This window comes from Drosophila bipectinata, chromosome XL (assembly GCF_030179905.1).
Source record: "Drosophila bipectinata strain 14024-0381.07 chromosome XL, DbipHiC1v2, whole genome shotgun sequence".
Lineage (NCBI taxonomy): Eukaryota > Metazoa > Arthropoda > Insecta > Diptera > Drosophilidae > Drosophila > Drosophila bipectinata.
The window spans coordinates 2,312,541-2,328,993 of NC_091734.1; the positions used below are offsets into that span (position 1 = coordinate 2,312,541).

A 16,453-nucleotide genomic window follows, 5' to 3' on the forward strand; every position below is an offset into this window, starting at 1 on the left:
CTAGAGCTTCGCACTTGGAAGCGGCCTGCAAACAAAACAAGGACACCCAGGAAGCCAGGATAACAGAACTGGAATCAGGAACCTGGCTCAGGGGAGCCAGGAAGGGAGGAAGATAGTAAACTGTCGGAGTTGCCTGCAACTGAAATGCCCAGTAAATAGTACAAAAAAATAATAAAAAGAAAAGGACATTTTCAAGTAAACAGTCACGACTACAGATACCTGGTAGTTAAGTCTATAATCTTACTTATCCAGACTACAAATCTTACATTTTTAAAAGACTAAAAAATAGTATACAAAATCATATATAAGATATATGTAGACTTAGTAAGTTTTCCAAAAATTTAGCACCATCATACTCTTCAAAATCCATCAAGTCCTGAGTATATAAACAAAATAAAAAACAAAGCCGGACTCGGAAAGGTAAAAAAAAATAAAACGCTGGACACAACAATGGTTGAAATCTTTTGCTCTGCGGCAATGGCAAACTTTTGAATAATTTATCTTGCGTTGAAAGGACATTTTCATTAAAATTCGCCAACGTATTTAAAGTGCCAGCAGATAACTCCCAAAGTGGCGATTATTCAAGTTGACTTTATTTTCGCCCCTCTAGTTGAACTTTTAAGGCTTAATCGATACAGGATATGCCTGGGCAAAATATTGCCATACAGGTGTCCTTAAATGCTAGCCTAGCCTTGCCCAAAAATTATTCATAGAGCTATATAGAGATATGTAGAGATATGGCTCTAAAAAAGTAGCCAAAGGCTAAAAAGAAAAACTGCCAGGACTACAGTCGAAAATTGTTTTACATTTCAATTAAATTCCATTCTTTTTTTTTCCTTCTTGTCCTTCTGTGTCCAAAGGACACTGGAAATGGGAATATTGTTTGGCTAGAATTTGGATACACTCTGTTATTTGTTATTTTTAGAGACCTTTTCGCAGGACTCGCAGGATGCCTTTTAATGCGCTTTTCCTGTTCGCGGGACCAACTTTTCAGATAAATGGTTTTTCAGCTTTGTGTTAATTTGTATTTGCTTTTAAATTTTAACAAATTTCTTGTTGATGAAAAAATAGAAAAGTCTAAAGGGACTACAGATATCAATTCTATATGATTTCGTTTAATTTTTTTTTTTTCTTTGGGGTAGCTTAATGGCTTGTTTTAGGTGTCCTTGCCAAAAATTAGTCATCTAAATCATTGCCAGGACCTGCCCCTTGACCGTTTTGGTGCTTTTTTCTTTCGACTTTCGACTATTTTAGTATCTGGCTTATTTGTCAAGAGTGGAATCAACAAAACATAAATTTAATGTCTGAAACAGAGACAGGAACAGAAACACAGACACAGACGGAGCCAAAAAAAAGAAGAAAGAAACTGCGAAAAAATGGTTTATAAATTTTAGAAATTAAAGGAAAGATTCCACCCTTTTTTGAATTATTTTTTTTATTTTTTTATCAATACATTATAGATTTATGTTATAGTTTAGTTGTGAGACTCACAAAGCTCCAAATATTTTTTAAACAAATATCAAGAGCATCTACTTTTTGAATATAACCATCTCCGTTTCCTCTTTTTTAGCTCTGAATTTTATTTATATTTTTGTTGCTTTGTTTTAAGCTGAAATATGGCGAAATCGCCGAGTCCTGTTTATAAAAAAAGGGGGTTATGCGGTTGGGGTAGTCCCCTATGGTTGGGGGCGGGCAATTTTCTTGCGGGGATCAACCGCGAAAAAGGATGGTGGTAGTGGTGGTGGGCGCTGAAAAAAAAATATATAAAACTCCCTTTTTGCATTTTATTCCGCTCCTGGGCAGCGTCGTCGTTTCATCGCGCAATTTCCGCACAAGTGTTGGCAATATAAAAATAGCGACAAAATATAAAAGTAATTTATGTTTCATTTCTATATGCATGAGAGGGGGGAGATCAGGGTACTGGCAGTTTATAAAAATCCTGCAGGCTCATCTTTTACTTTTTATTTCATTTTTTATTTATTTATTTATGTAGTACTGGTAGTGGTACTGGCACTGGTAGATTTATAAAATATTCATGTTGATGCTGTTGTTTGTATGCAACATTTTATTAAATAACAAATACTTCTTTCAGTGTAAGCCAACAAAGTGTATGAATTATGATAACGACAGGACACTGAGAAAAGGATTTCGCATATCTAACCAATATCACATTTAATTAATTGCAAATACATCGACATACACAAACAAAAATAATTCAAATGCATTTATTAATCCATAATTGATGACACCTTTGGGTGGCCGTGGCGATGGTGGTGGGCACTTTCGATTTGATTAACCATCGAATTGGCTGAAAATTGTATGAACTGGACCTCAACCGAGACCCAAATTAAATATGTTTAGTCTGAAATCTCATTTCATTATCGTGTGGCGACAGCATAATCATGCGGTTAACCGCAAATAGGAACCATTATACCGGGACCACCTGATTTTCAGCCTCACCTGTCATCTGTCCAACTCATACAGACAAACTTAGTATAGGTATATATCTAGTATATATATTTACTCTTTGCTGTCAGATAGCATTGCAAAATGGCTAAAATGCTCATGAATATATCAACGGTAGCATTTACTACAATCCTCTCATTTGACAGGATGTGGCAGCAGGATCTTTGCGGGTAAAATACAAATATCAAACCTAAATGCAAGCACATGAATATTCCATGTCCTATATATTTGATATATGTTTATATGTATTTGGTCAATCGATGGCCGTAAATTCCATTCCACAAGGATATCATCAGTTGAGCAAATATTTAGAGCATTACTAGTTTTTTGTTTGTTTAACAAATAGGTTGAGGTTTAAGCAAAAAAATATATGTAGAACATTTTGTCAAATTGAGGAAAATAATTAGGTTGTCCCCTTGAAAAAGTTCTGCAAATATTATCCTGTCAAATTGTCAACTGAAATTATAATTTCTTGTCCTTTGTCATCAAGTATGCCAGAGTGGAGGAGAAAAAATAATAATAGGAAAATGAATAAGACAGACTCGCCCGGACTCTCAGCGGAAGGACTCTGGCAATTTAAAAAGTTAACAAATAAAATTATGCAAATGCCAGGCAAAACAAATTTTTACAAAAAAAAATACACATAATATTATGACCAAACTGTGCTTATAGTGTAAAAATGTCTATTTACATAGTCATGCATCATGGACACCCCGAGCGAGCGGAAAGCGACAAAATATTAGTGTACACTGTACACTATACATATATATATTAAAATATCTATATGGTGGGGGGGAAAAGTTCATAAATTTTTCGGTAAAAATGGCTGGGAGAAAGGTGGAGAAAAGAGACACAGATTGCGGCAAACTATTTGCAGCAACAGCACCGGAGCAAAAGTAAAATGCAAATAAATCCCCAAATGCCAGGCCAGTATATATGCAACACTAAACAACAGGCACGTTCGTCTTTAGTACAGGACTATCCCCCTTTTCCCCCTCTATTTTTTTGGGGCCGACAAAAAAATCCACACCCCTGCCACGGCCCCACTCAGCCTCTTTTCCGCCTCGTTTGCCTGTTGAAAGATAACCCAAAAAAAAGAAAACTGCATATAGTATGCCCCCTCTCATATGTATGCAAAATATGCCCAACGGGTTAAAAAAATTGCGAAAAAATATCTGGACATTTTTGCCGCAAATTCGTTTACAAATCGTTGGTCAGGAAAGAGCGTGTACAGAGAAGGAGGTCCACCCACTTTCCCCTTTTTCCCCACAATTTGCAAGTAAACACTTTCATCTGTGGATTAATACGATTTTAATGTAGCACACTTTTTTAGACTCTCAGAAGAGTGAAAAAAATATAATTCTTCTTTTAATTTGGTATTTGGTTTAGGTTTATCATTAATTCACAATATAGCTAAGATCTTTAATATAAACCCTGAATACTGAAGATAGTATTTTATTCAGTTAATATCCTTAGAAAATCTATATAAAAACACCCTTGATCTTAGTCCTCTTTCTTAGAAATTCTTCTACCTTTGTATACCTCTTTATAAAAACTTAAACCTTCTTCTGCATTTTTGTAGAAAGAAACCCCCTAATCCACTTAACCTTTCCCATTCCCCGACAAATGTCCCCTGAGACTCCTCCGACAACATACCGGATCAAAGTGTCTCCACTTTCGGGCTGGTATTCCCCTGCCAAAAATCATTGACAATTCGTTGAAGTCCCTGCCTCTCCTCCAAAAGCCCCAAGGAAGTGCAGAGCAAAAAACTGAAAATAATAAAATAAAATTGCCAAAAAAAAAGCTGGGGTGGGGTGGGGACACAAGAGGGATTACTGGGCACACGTGGAAACATTTTGTCGGACCGGAAGTCGCATAATTTCAAAGCGGAAACAACTAATTTGATTGTATTTAGCACCAGTCCGGGACCCGGAAAAGGGCCGGGCTTTCATTTCATTTTCAGTTGAGACCAGACCAGACCAGAGCTTAATGAGCAACTTTTTAGTTGCAATTAGCTGGTGGCATACAGTGTGGAGTGTTGCCTCGCCTTCCTAGGTATTCTAGGCCCGCCCGAAAAAAACCTCGGACTTGGGTTTCTGCGGTTATACACATTTCACTTTCATTATTCGCCATAAAGCTTCAGTCAACCAGCTGGCAGAAACGAAATAGCCAGCTGGCTAGCCCCTAGCCCCAAAAAATGTGCTAACTTTTTAATGTACAAAAAAAAAAATAAAGTCAAAAATGAAGGGGAAAAGAGGAAAAAGCTAAACTGACGGGATGAAATATAAAAATGGAAAGCAGAAAGTTACTGATATCAAAATAAACGACTTGAAACATAATGCTTGACAGCTTTGGAACTAAACATATTTTTTAAAGTCAGACGTCTGACTTGTGAGAGGTAGAAATTCAAAATAAAATTTTAGACAAATTTTAGCTTATGAATTAAGATAAGAAAATTTTGTGATAAAAAGCCGTATAATTTATCTCAATTTCGATTTTAAATTCCTTTCGATTTAAAAGTCTTTAATAGATCCATTTGTCCTTTAACTACCGTAACTCATTCTTTATTCATTTAAAAAAAAAAACCAAAAAAGCTGTTGGCTGAAAAATTGTGAACAAAGTTTACAACTCAATTTGTTGGACATCCCGCAGAACATATCCATAGTTAATGATCCTCTGCCAGGCGCAGTTAATATACCAAACAATGGCAAAAATGGGGGGAGGGTATCTAAAGGGATCTGTGGCGGGGGAGGCGAAGGAAAAACTTTTTACCAAAGGACTGGAAAAATAATATGGTGCTGGGGTTTATACCATAGAGCTGGGAAAACCTTTTTTGACAAGCGTCGCAGTCATAACTTTTACTCTTCTAGTTGTTGTTGTTCTTGTTGTTATAATTGCTCATTACGCAGGCATGTGCCACGCCCCCGCTTTTAAGCTGTTTTCCCTTAACGCCCCCACCCCACATCCATACCCTCAACACACCCCAATCTTTTCGCATTTTCCTGCTTTACAGCTCGCCACAATGAAACTTTTTAGTTGATTTTATTATTTTTTTTTTGTACGTCGTATATTTCTTTCCAGAGGGGGGGATAGATGTTTATTTGATGCTTTCGAATGGCAGATTTCCGGGGGTTTCCTGCGCCAAAAACCAAAAAACTTTTCCATGCTAGGCCCGAATTAAAAGCGGGCACCGAAACGGTCAGCCTACTTGGAGCGAAACCAAAAATAAACTCGGCTAATTAAAATTATTTCACAAAATACTAATTTTTCAGGTAGCTATATACATATATTGAAAGTGTAGCATTGTTATTAGAGTGCCAATTAAACATCAGAAAATGTTTAGAATAAAAATAAACTATGTTTGCCAACACTTTAAATAAGTTTTATAATATTTGCTTGTTAACCAACACTGAAACAGAAGAAAGTTTAAAGCTCTTAACTTAAAACCCTAAAGCTATGAAATATATTATAAAGTTTCTTATAACCTTATATATATAATATTATATTCTATCTTATAGAATTTTTCATATTTTGTTCTCCTAGCCAACACTTTCCTAGTGTTAGAAAGTTAAATATTTTCAACTGCCAAAAAATACTTTAAATTTGTTGCCCAAAATAAAACCCCATCACGAGGGTAAACAATAAACTCCAAGGACGTCCCAAATATTGTGGTCGGTTTGCTTAGGAGAAGGACGTAGAAATAAGGTTCAGGGGGTGGATGGTTTTTTGTGGGTGAGTTGGGCGGGTCAAAGAACCGGATGGAGCTTGAGAGCCTGCGGCTGGGACGCGACACGTGCAACGGGCGCGTCAAATAGGAATTCATTAACAAAACGTTACACAAAATTTTAATTAAATATTAAAACATAAAAGTTTGGCGAGAGCAATATTTCTCTGCTCTTGGCGACACAATTTTCGGACAAATCCCGGGGCCACTTGAGGCCCCTACCTATGTATATATACCGCCCATCCACAGCCACCACCTCGGGCGGCATGACAGTGTGCTTTTGTTGTTCGGCCGTAATAGAAAATTAAGTTCTATTTATGTGCAAAAGTTCCTCATTAAAATCGAGCAGGCAAAACTTTGATTAAACTTGCTTTTGCCGCTTTTATTTCTTCCTCTGTTCCAATTTGTATTTTTTTTTTGTTGGTTCTGGTTCTACTATTTTTGTTTTTCGAAAAAAGCTGGAAGGCAACAGTTTGTTTTTATGCGACAAAACTTGTCGATAATTTAATTAGTGGAATTTCCTAGCCGGACACAATGCTGGCCAATAAATGCCATAGCCGTAGCAGTAGCAGTAGCCATGGCTATAGCCATATCGTCGAAGGCGAAGCAGACAGCAAATTGCCCATAAGACTTGAAAGCAGCCTTGGGGGCCGTAAGTATAGTAAGTTGAGTGGGCGTGGTCACCACAACACCCTCGTCCTCATCCTCAATCGCCTTCTCCATGTCCTCATCCTTGGCCTCAACAACTCGACTATTGGAGTACAACGAAATACAGAGCTGGGTTTGCTTGCGGCCATTTAATGTATCTTTAATTTCCCCTGTGGTTCGTGTCGCACACAATCAGAGAAACAGAAGGAGCCAGGTCCTGTTTCCGAGGCTATCTACATACTCGCATAAAACCCCAACACACACATGTGGTGGTAAAATTCCGTTTCAGTTAAATAGATTCGGTTTCGGCTAGCTAAGGGGTAAGAGGGTGGTATTATCTGGGACTTTCTTCAACTTTGTCCTTCTTAAAGTTGGCAAGAAAAGTTTTAAAACGAAAGGCTTTAAGCTTTTCTAAAAAAAAAAAAGTGTGACCTATTTTGTAGAAAAAAATTAAGGGCACACTACTTGAAAAACCAAACAAAAATATTCTCGCTTCTAAAACACTGAACTGGATAGTGGAATCGACAGGAAACAGAACTTGGCCATCCAATCACACATGTGTGAGTTGCCCCTCAGTCCCCAAAAATCAACATTGTCATCGGCATTGTCGTCAGTGCGTATTAACGCCCATCTAAAATCCAAATACAAATTGGAATTCTAGATAGAGATAGCACTCCATGGTCTATGGTGCTCGGTATTCGGTTTATTCAATGCCCTAGGCAATAGTAACGACTTGTAGTTAATGCCACCAAGTTAAGAAGCCGCCAGGAATCCCCAAGGTCTTGCATTAAATCTGGCAAAAGAAAAAGAGAAAATGCACTTTAAAAAAATACTAAAGAAAGAATTAAATAACTTTTAAATTAAATAAAAAATGTACGAATTATTAAATTAAAGTTTTTACAAAATTTAACCTTTTAAAGACAAGTATATTTCGAAACCCCAACACTTTACCCTTATTTCGTCAAGTGCCTTTCAAAAAAGGTCAAGCCAGAAAAAGGCAAAGACTCGAAAACCCTTTTTTAAATCAAGTTTAAGGCTTTTGTGGTCGAACTAATGACATCTTTGGGGAAATATCCCATCATCGATGGCAGTTTAATGACCAAAACAAAATCCATAAAAGGATATTCAGGCAGTGCATCCAATTAACTGCAAACAAGAAATTCAGGCACTCTTTCATAATCAAGAGCCTGACATCAAGGGTAAACAAATCAATGCAAGCAGTCGAGTATTCATGAGCCATTCACTCAACCATCCATTCATTCATTCAGTCAGTCAGTTATTCATTCATGCCCTTTTTGGACCATAATTTATTGGCCATGGTATGTTTGACGTCAGGTGGTGCTTTGATTGTCCGTTTCCCAGCTTGTTAATGGTCGCCATAGTTACACAAAGAGAAATATTTTAAAGAAATATATATTATATGATATTTATATGATTATATGATTGCTTGGGGGATAATTCATTTAAAATAAATTTCCTCAGCAAAAATAATTCTTTCATTTGAAGTATTCCATAATTTGTTTCTGTGTACTTGTCTTAGTGTTAGGTGTGTCAGACTCTGATTTGATTGAGCACAAAATTCAGCAGTTCGCATCATGTCCAAACATTCAACTCCACTCACTGCCCAGTGCGTCCATCAGAGGTGTTCCGGTTTTTTGAGTGCTTGCCACGGGTAGTAGTGCCCCTAATGCCCCAGACTAGGCATGTTTACGTGCCACGCCCCTTGACACAGACAGCAAAATGCAACAAGCTGACAAACCAGGCCAGGACCAAAGAAATTTCCAAAGGGTCTATGATATTTTCATGAATACCTTTTAAGAATTTAAATTTCATTCAAAAATATAAAAATTAAAAAAAAAAAAATGGGTTTTTTTAAATTCATAAGCTTTCTAAAAAATCGTAAATTAATTATTCAAAGAAAACTTTAAAACAATATACCCTTAGATTTCTGAAAACTAAAAATTCCTAGGGTATAAAAAGTGCATTCGTCTGACCAAAAACACCCAGTCCAAACTGGAGCACATCAATGGGGATTTATAAAAAATGCAAATTCATTAGAGCTGCCAGCACGGCCAGGACGAGTTCACCGACAGTATCCTGAGCGCTCAAGGACTTGAAATCACAAACTCGGCTTCAAATCGGAAAGCTCAACAGCTGAATGAAAATAGTTGGATAGAAAAAAATTACAAAAACAAATGGTTATTAAACAAGGGAAACCATTTAAAGATATTATATTTTTAGTGAAAATTTCATATATTTTCTATTTTAAAATCGATTAAAGACCAGATACTCCCTTAAAAATACAGAGTATAGGAGGGAACATGTTCTGGGTGAAAGTGCAGCATCAGGGCTTTCTTCTTGACTTTCTCCCTGACTCTGTGGCAGCATTTGGAAATTAAAAAGAACAGCATCCGACCAGAAGCTGGAAAAGTGCAAACCAAGATGTAGCCAGGACGTGGCTCAACTGACACGTAAGATCCAGATACCCTACACATATCTATGGAGGGAGTATAAGTTTTCTTTCTTAAAAATTAAAAAAAAATGGAATTAAGAAAATAAAATAAGAATATGTTCAAAGAATATAAAGAATTTTAAAACCTCTTTCAAATACAGCCATCCAATAAGTCGGAAATCCCCTAAAAAGAAAACCTTTTTAGCTTTTCATTCGCTTTACGGATTCTGGGGGATTTTTCAATTCTCATTTCTGTGGCATGTTTGCTCGTCAGTCTGTCTTTCTGGCTGTCTTTCTGTCGATTTGCCATGCCGTTTGAACACACCTTTATTTCATTCGTGACTGTCTTACCTGGGATTCCCAAACACACATAAATCTTAACTTTTCTTTAAAAAATAAAACCATAAAAAAAGCAAGAAAAAGGCAAACGAAAAAAATAACATAAAATATACCCAGGAGTAAGTAAACTTTGAATGGCATTCACAATTCGGTTGCATACTCCAAGACGCTTTTTAAGCCCTAGATAAAGGGGGCGTGGCCGACCACTAATAGCAATTGCGACGCCATGCTTGCCACAAAGCATGCTTTTCGGTTTAATGAAGCATCCGAAAGTTGCGGAAACTCTTTCGTTTTCGTTTTCGTTTCGCGGCAGTCATAAGTTCAATCAACATCAAATTTAATTAAAACGCTAAAAGCATCAGCAGCATCAAACCACGCCCACTAAAGCTAAGCTAAAATGTAAAAATCCAAAAAAAGGAGCAAAACGAGGAAGAAAATGCTGAAAATAAAAGGAAAAATCAAAGCTATGGAAAATTTTACAGAGAAAAAAATCATATTAAAACTATATATTTTTATATATATATATTGATTTTTGGTATAAAATTTCCAATTTCTCTCAGTGTAGCGAAAAAAAAAACAGTTCCAGGGCAAAGCAAGAGAGAAAAGAGCGAACATTAAAACGGAAATAATTGTGGTCTGGCCGGAGACTGTCCGACCGGATATGGACAAAAGGGTGGTAGGAGGTTGCGATAAAGGGGGCGTGGCACTATATAGCCCAAAATGGAAGGTGGGGTGCACCGGAAATAGGGGCATCGTTGAGAGGGGCAGCGACATTTGCAACACTTTTGGTTTGTAATTAAGTAACCAAAATGGCAGACAGGCAAGCAGGGGCAGAGGCAGGGGCAGAAAGAGACACAAAGATGGTCAAAGACAGAGACAGAAGAAGGGATAAAATTAGAGAGGGAGACAGGTAGCTAATCATAGTTGTACAAAATGCTTATGGCGGTATTAACTTTGATTCTCAATGATGATTAACAATTGAAATCGATGGTAAGAGCCATAGAGATTATGAAAAGTGATGAAAAAGGGACTTAGGACTTAAAAGAGACTTTAAAAAGAACAAAAAATTGTATTAAAAAAGAAATGGAAGTCTTAAGTCTAGAAACTTTAAATAAATCCAAATAGTATACAAGACAAACTCTCTAACAAATTATTTATTTTTGCATTTTATAACAAAAACCAACATACATCCCAAAACCACAAAAACTTAAAGCCCTTGGAGTAATATAAAATTTAAATAACACAAACTAGAGATTCGTAAACTTTTTGTGGTTCGTTTTTTTTTTTGTGAATCCCTAGAAGCTTAATTTTAAACTTGTCCAGACCGAAAAAAAAAACTAAAACCATAGTCCCAACAAAAAAAAAAACAATTATAAATACATTTATCTGAGAAGGAAAATAAAAAAACAAAATGTTGCAGCAACTTTAGGGAGCAGGCTCACTTTCAATTTGGCCTTCGTGTAAGTGCAACACACTCACGTGGGAGCCTTGTGGCAACAATAGAAAAGGACAAAACAAGGACAACGGCAAACGTAACAGCGTAAATTGTGTAGAAGAAACAAAAAAAAATAAAAATAACAGCAAAAAATAAAATAAAATGGAAAATTCTCAGACAGACTCAGTTAGTGGCAAACTTTCGCCGCTTTGCAACACTTGAGTGCAGACATTCAGTGAAAGAGACAGGGCTAAGGGGCCTAGAAAGAGACGGGTGGCAAAAATGAAACACCTTATGCCACACACCTGCATGTGAGTGTGTGTTTGTGTAACTAATTTAAAAAGTAATTCGTACTTCCGGCATTTACACAGCTGCACTTATCCAAGAGGGACAGAGAGAGTCAAAGACAGAGAGGGGGCGAAAGAAAGCTACAGGATGATGATGAAAATTCTGTAATTTTTGGTCTTTGAGTTGAAAAAGTTTTCCAAGAATTGCATGTCAGTATTTCAGATGGAAAAGTTTACAAATCTTTGTAAAAATGAGTAAGAAACTGTGATGTTTCTTTTAATTAAATTCTGGTTTGTAGATTGCTTGCATTTTTAGTTTTTATTGGAATATTTTTCTTAGTTTTTATAATAAACTATTTATTACATTCGTGAAATTTTAAAGGTAATCTTATGTTTTGTTTTATTTTATATACTTATACATATTATGTCTTCTATTTCCTCTTATTTATTTAAGCTTCCTTTAATGATAATTACCCATTGAATTCCAAGCCCCCATCCCACACTTTGATTTCGTCACGAAAATCAACACACACAGTCGGTCTGCAGGTTTACTTTCCCAACAAAGCCAAATCAGAGTAAATAATAACAAACTAGCCCCATGGCAACACTATACCCGTGCCACACTGGTCTTTAGCCACGCCCCCTTTTTAGCCCTGGGGCAACCGCAACAATGACAGCTGCAACAGCAACAATACAACAGAAGCAACAACCATTGCTTATTTACGAGCAGCACTCGGCAATCTGTGTTCAATGTAGAAATTCGATTGTTGCGGCCAAATGCCGCAGGTGAGTGTTGCAACTTGCAGCACAAAAAGTGGCCAACGGATACACCTTTTTAGCCAAAGCAATTAATTTGCTAAAACTATTTGCGATTTGCACGTAATCCAATTTACAAAACAAAGTCCAAGCAAATGCCAAAAAAACAAATGCCAAAGATGCCAGAGATACTGCCACAGGGACAATACGGCCACTAAAGAAATACGAGCTATTTATTAGCGAAATAAAGATCCAATAAAACTCAACTAAGGATTAAGGATTTCATTTCATTTAAAAGAGAGTCATAAAAAATAGTTTAAAAGGCAAGTAATGGTAAGAGAATGGCTTGGAAATGTCTTGGAAATAGCTTTTAAACGACTATTTGGGGTATGAAATGTTATTGTTACTCTGCCAGGATCTTATGAAATTCAAAAATCAATCTTGAACAAAACAAGCAATAAATTCCAGCCAAGTATGAGCCATAATCTTCTATAAACGAATCTTCATCATAAATATCAATGAAAGACATCGTCCTTTCCCAGTCCTTTCAATAATTCAACCGATAAACACTGCCACTCCAACTGGAGGCTAATAACAAATCCAAATTCCAAATATATATATATATCCGGGATATCTCTATATATATATCTCTCTATAGAGCACATAAAACCAACAATGCGGCCATAAAATCCAAAAATAAAAGCCAACTCACACACAACAAAGACTCATTTCATTTCATAAGCCAAGGCATCTTAATCTCCGCGAATAAACTCGTTGACACCCCCCCTTTCTATACCTATGTATATCCGTTTAACCCCTCTCTGGTTTTTGGGTTAACGCCCACGGCAGTATTCCATGTTTGAAATTAATTTTATTCACACAAAAATTCTCGCGCGCATACAATTTCATTAAGCAAATATTTTCATCGCCCGGCGGCTTCTAATGTTACCTCTTCAGTCATGCCACGCCCACTTGTGCCTTAACCTTTTCAGGGGGTGGGGTACACACACACACCTCATACCCACCCAGTCACAGAAAAGAACAATACCCAAACAGTAAGTTAAATCAGAAACAGAAGCCAAGTTTACAAGGAAGGATTCAGGAGTTTCCTTGTCAAGGATTCTGGTAGTTTTTTGTGCTTTTCGATATTTTTGGAGTATTTAAAATTTAAAAAAATATTAAATATTATACAAAAACATTAATATTTATTATTATCATTTTTTAAAGATTTTTAAGACTTTTAGGACCTTTGAATAAAATGAATTCCCAACTTTTAATCAAGAAATCTTCCTTGTAACTGTCTTCTGATTTAAGGTACTTTAAATTTTCTAAAAAACCTAATAATTAAATATTTTATATAAATATTTTAAATAGTTTTGAGCTCCAAACTTTATTTAATAAACGTAATTCCTTAACTTGAAGTTAAGGCTCTTCCTTGAAGTTTTCCTTTAAAGTTTATTATACTTTTTGATTCTTTTTTGTTTTGCTTGGGCATTTTTTTGTGCTTTTTTTTGCCAAGTTAACGACGCGTAGCATTTATACGCTTTTAATGCCGCGAGCGGGAAACCCTGCCACCCCCTTTCCATTTACCATTACATATAACATATAACAAATATATAATATAATAAATATAATATATATAACATTACGTGGCATATAACAAATGATAGTCCTGGCCACGCCCACTACTGCCAAAACAAAAAAAAGGATGGGGAAGGGGGCGAAAAATAACAGCACAATTAATGCATTAAAAAGAGGGAACGGAAGAAGAACAAAAGCCGAGAGGGAGCGGAAAACCGGAAGAGGAGGAAAAGCAAGGCCAATAAAAATGCCATTTAATGACGCCTGCAAATTTTCGAGCCTCAAATAATCAGCATAAAAGTGAACAAAATCCAGAGAATATATATGTATTTTTAATTGAAATATCCCACAGGGCCATAGCTATCAACAAAAAAAAAAGACAGAGAAAGAAAAACAAGGATAGAAAGAGAAGGGAATAATATTTTCTCAACAAGCAAATTCTGATTGGCATTACGATTATAATGGGAAACAATTTAAACTGTAAAACGGTATCAAAACCGTTAATGAGCCGAAGCCATAAGGGTTAAATATATACGTATACATCTCAAAGGATTAAAACGGGTCAGGATCAGGGGCAACCGTGGAAATTGAATTATTTATTCCCAGGTCATCAAGAGTTGATTAACGATAATTGAAATGTGTGTACAAAAATTGTTTTTAAATTGATTTTCAAAGATTTAATTGATATATTATCCTCAGTTATTTTTTGTTTATTGAAAAATATTTTAAACTAGGGCTTGAAATGAAACAATGAGCTTACAGACCGAAACAGGTGTTATTACAGGTATTTAAACATTGAAAAAAAATTTAATTTAAATTTTTTCGAAATTTTTCCCATGGATCCCCTTCAAAAATCGCGAAATTTGAGGGGCAGCCAATTTCGGCACTTGTGATGACTATATCTTTGTCACTATTCATCCGATTGTAAAGCGGGATACCTTAAACGATTTCTAGATCGATTCTCCACCAATCTGCATCAAAACATTAAAACAAATTTTCATTTTCATTTTTTCGAAATTTTTCCCATGGATCCCCTTCAAAAATCGCGAAATTTGAGGGGCAGCCAATTTCGGCACTTGTGATGACTATATCTTTGTCTCTATTCATCCGATTGTATAGCGGGATACCTTAAACGATTTCTAGATCGATTTTGCACCAATATGCATCAAAACATTGAAACAAATTTTCATTTTCATTTTTTCGAAATTTTTCCCATGGATCCCCTTCAAAAATCGCGAAATTTGAGGGGCAGCCAATTTCGGCACTTGTGATGACTATATCTTTGTCTCTATTCATCCGATTGTAAAGCGGGATACCTTAAACGATTTATAGATCGATTTTGCACCAATCTGCATCAAAACATTGGAACTTATTTTCATTTTCATTTTTTTGAAATTTTTTCCATGGATCCCCTTCAAAAATCGCGAAATTTGAAGGGCACCCAATTTTTGCACTTGTGATGACTATATCTTTGTTATTATTCATCCGATTGTAGAGCGGGATACCTTAAACGATTTCTAGATCGATTCTCCACCAATCTGCATCAAAACATTGAAACAAATTTTCATTTTCATTTTTTCGAAATTTTTCCCATGGATCCCCTTCAAAAATCGCGAAATTTGAGGGGCAGCCAATTTCGGCACTTGTGAAGACAATATCTCTGTCACTATTCATCCGATTGTAAAGCGGGATACCTTAAACGATTTCTAGATCGATTTTCACCAATCTGCATCAAAACATTGAAACAAATTTTCATTTTCATTTTTTCGAAATTTTTCCCATGGATCCCCTTCAAAAATCGCGAAATTTGAGGGGCAGCCAATTTCGGCACTTGTGAAGACAATATCTCTGTCACTATTCATCCGATTGTAAAGCGGGATACCTTAAACGATTTCTAGATCGATTCTGCACCAATCTGCATCAAAACATTGAAACAAATTTTCATTTTCATTTTTTCGACATTTTTCCCATGGATCCCCTTCAAAAATCGCGAAATTTGAGGGGCAGCCAATTTCGGCACTTGTGATGACTATATCTTTGTCTCTATTCATCCGATTGTAAAGCGGGATACCTTAAACGATTTCTAGATCGATTTTGCACCAATCTGCATCAAAACATTGGAACTTATTTTCATTTTCATTTTTTCGAAATTTTTCCCATGGATCCCCTTCAAAAATCGCGAAATTTGAGGGGCAGCCAATTTCGGCACTTGTGATGACTATATCTTTGTCTCTATTCATCCGATTGTAAAGCGGGATACCTTAAACGATTTCTAGATCGATTCTGCACCAATCTGCATCAAAACATTGAAACAAATTTTCATTTTAATTTTTTCGAAATTTTTCCCATGGATCCCCTTCAAAAATCGCGAAATTTGAGGGGCAGCCAATTTCGGCACTTGTGATGACTATATCTTTGTCACTATTCATCCGATTGTAAAGCGGAATACCTTAAACGATTTCTAGATCGATTCTCCACCAATCTGCATCAAAACATTGAAACAAATTTTCATTTTCATTTTTTCGAAATTTTTCCCATGGATCCCCTTCAAAAATCGCGAAATTTGAGGGGCAGCCAATTTCGGCACTTGTGATGACTATATCTTTGCCACTATTCATCCGATTGTAGAGCGGGATACCTTAAACGATTTCTAGATCGATTCTCCACCAATCTGCATCAAAACATTGAAACAAATTTTCATTTTCATTTTTTCGAAATTTTTCCCATGGATCCCCTTCAAAAATCGCGAAATTTGAGGGGCAGCC

General features: G+C 36.1%; 1 protein-coding gene across 1 annotated transcript in view; it reads left to right on the forward strand.

The window, feature by feature from the left end:
* The window catches only part of LOC108127069 (uncharacterized), a 90,468-nt gene that overhangs the window by 54,125 nt on the left and 19,890 nt on the right, over positions 1-16,453 (forward strand). The window lies entirely within an intron of this gene.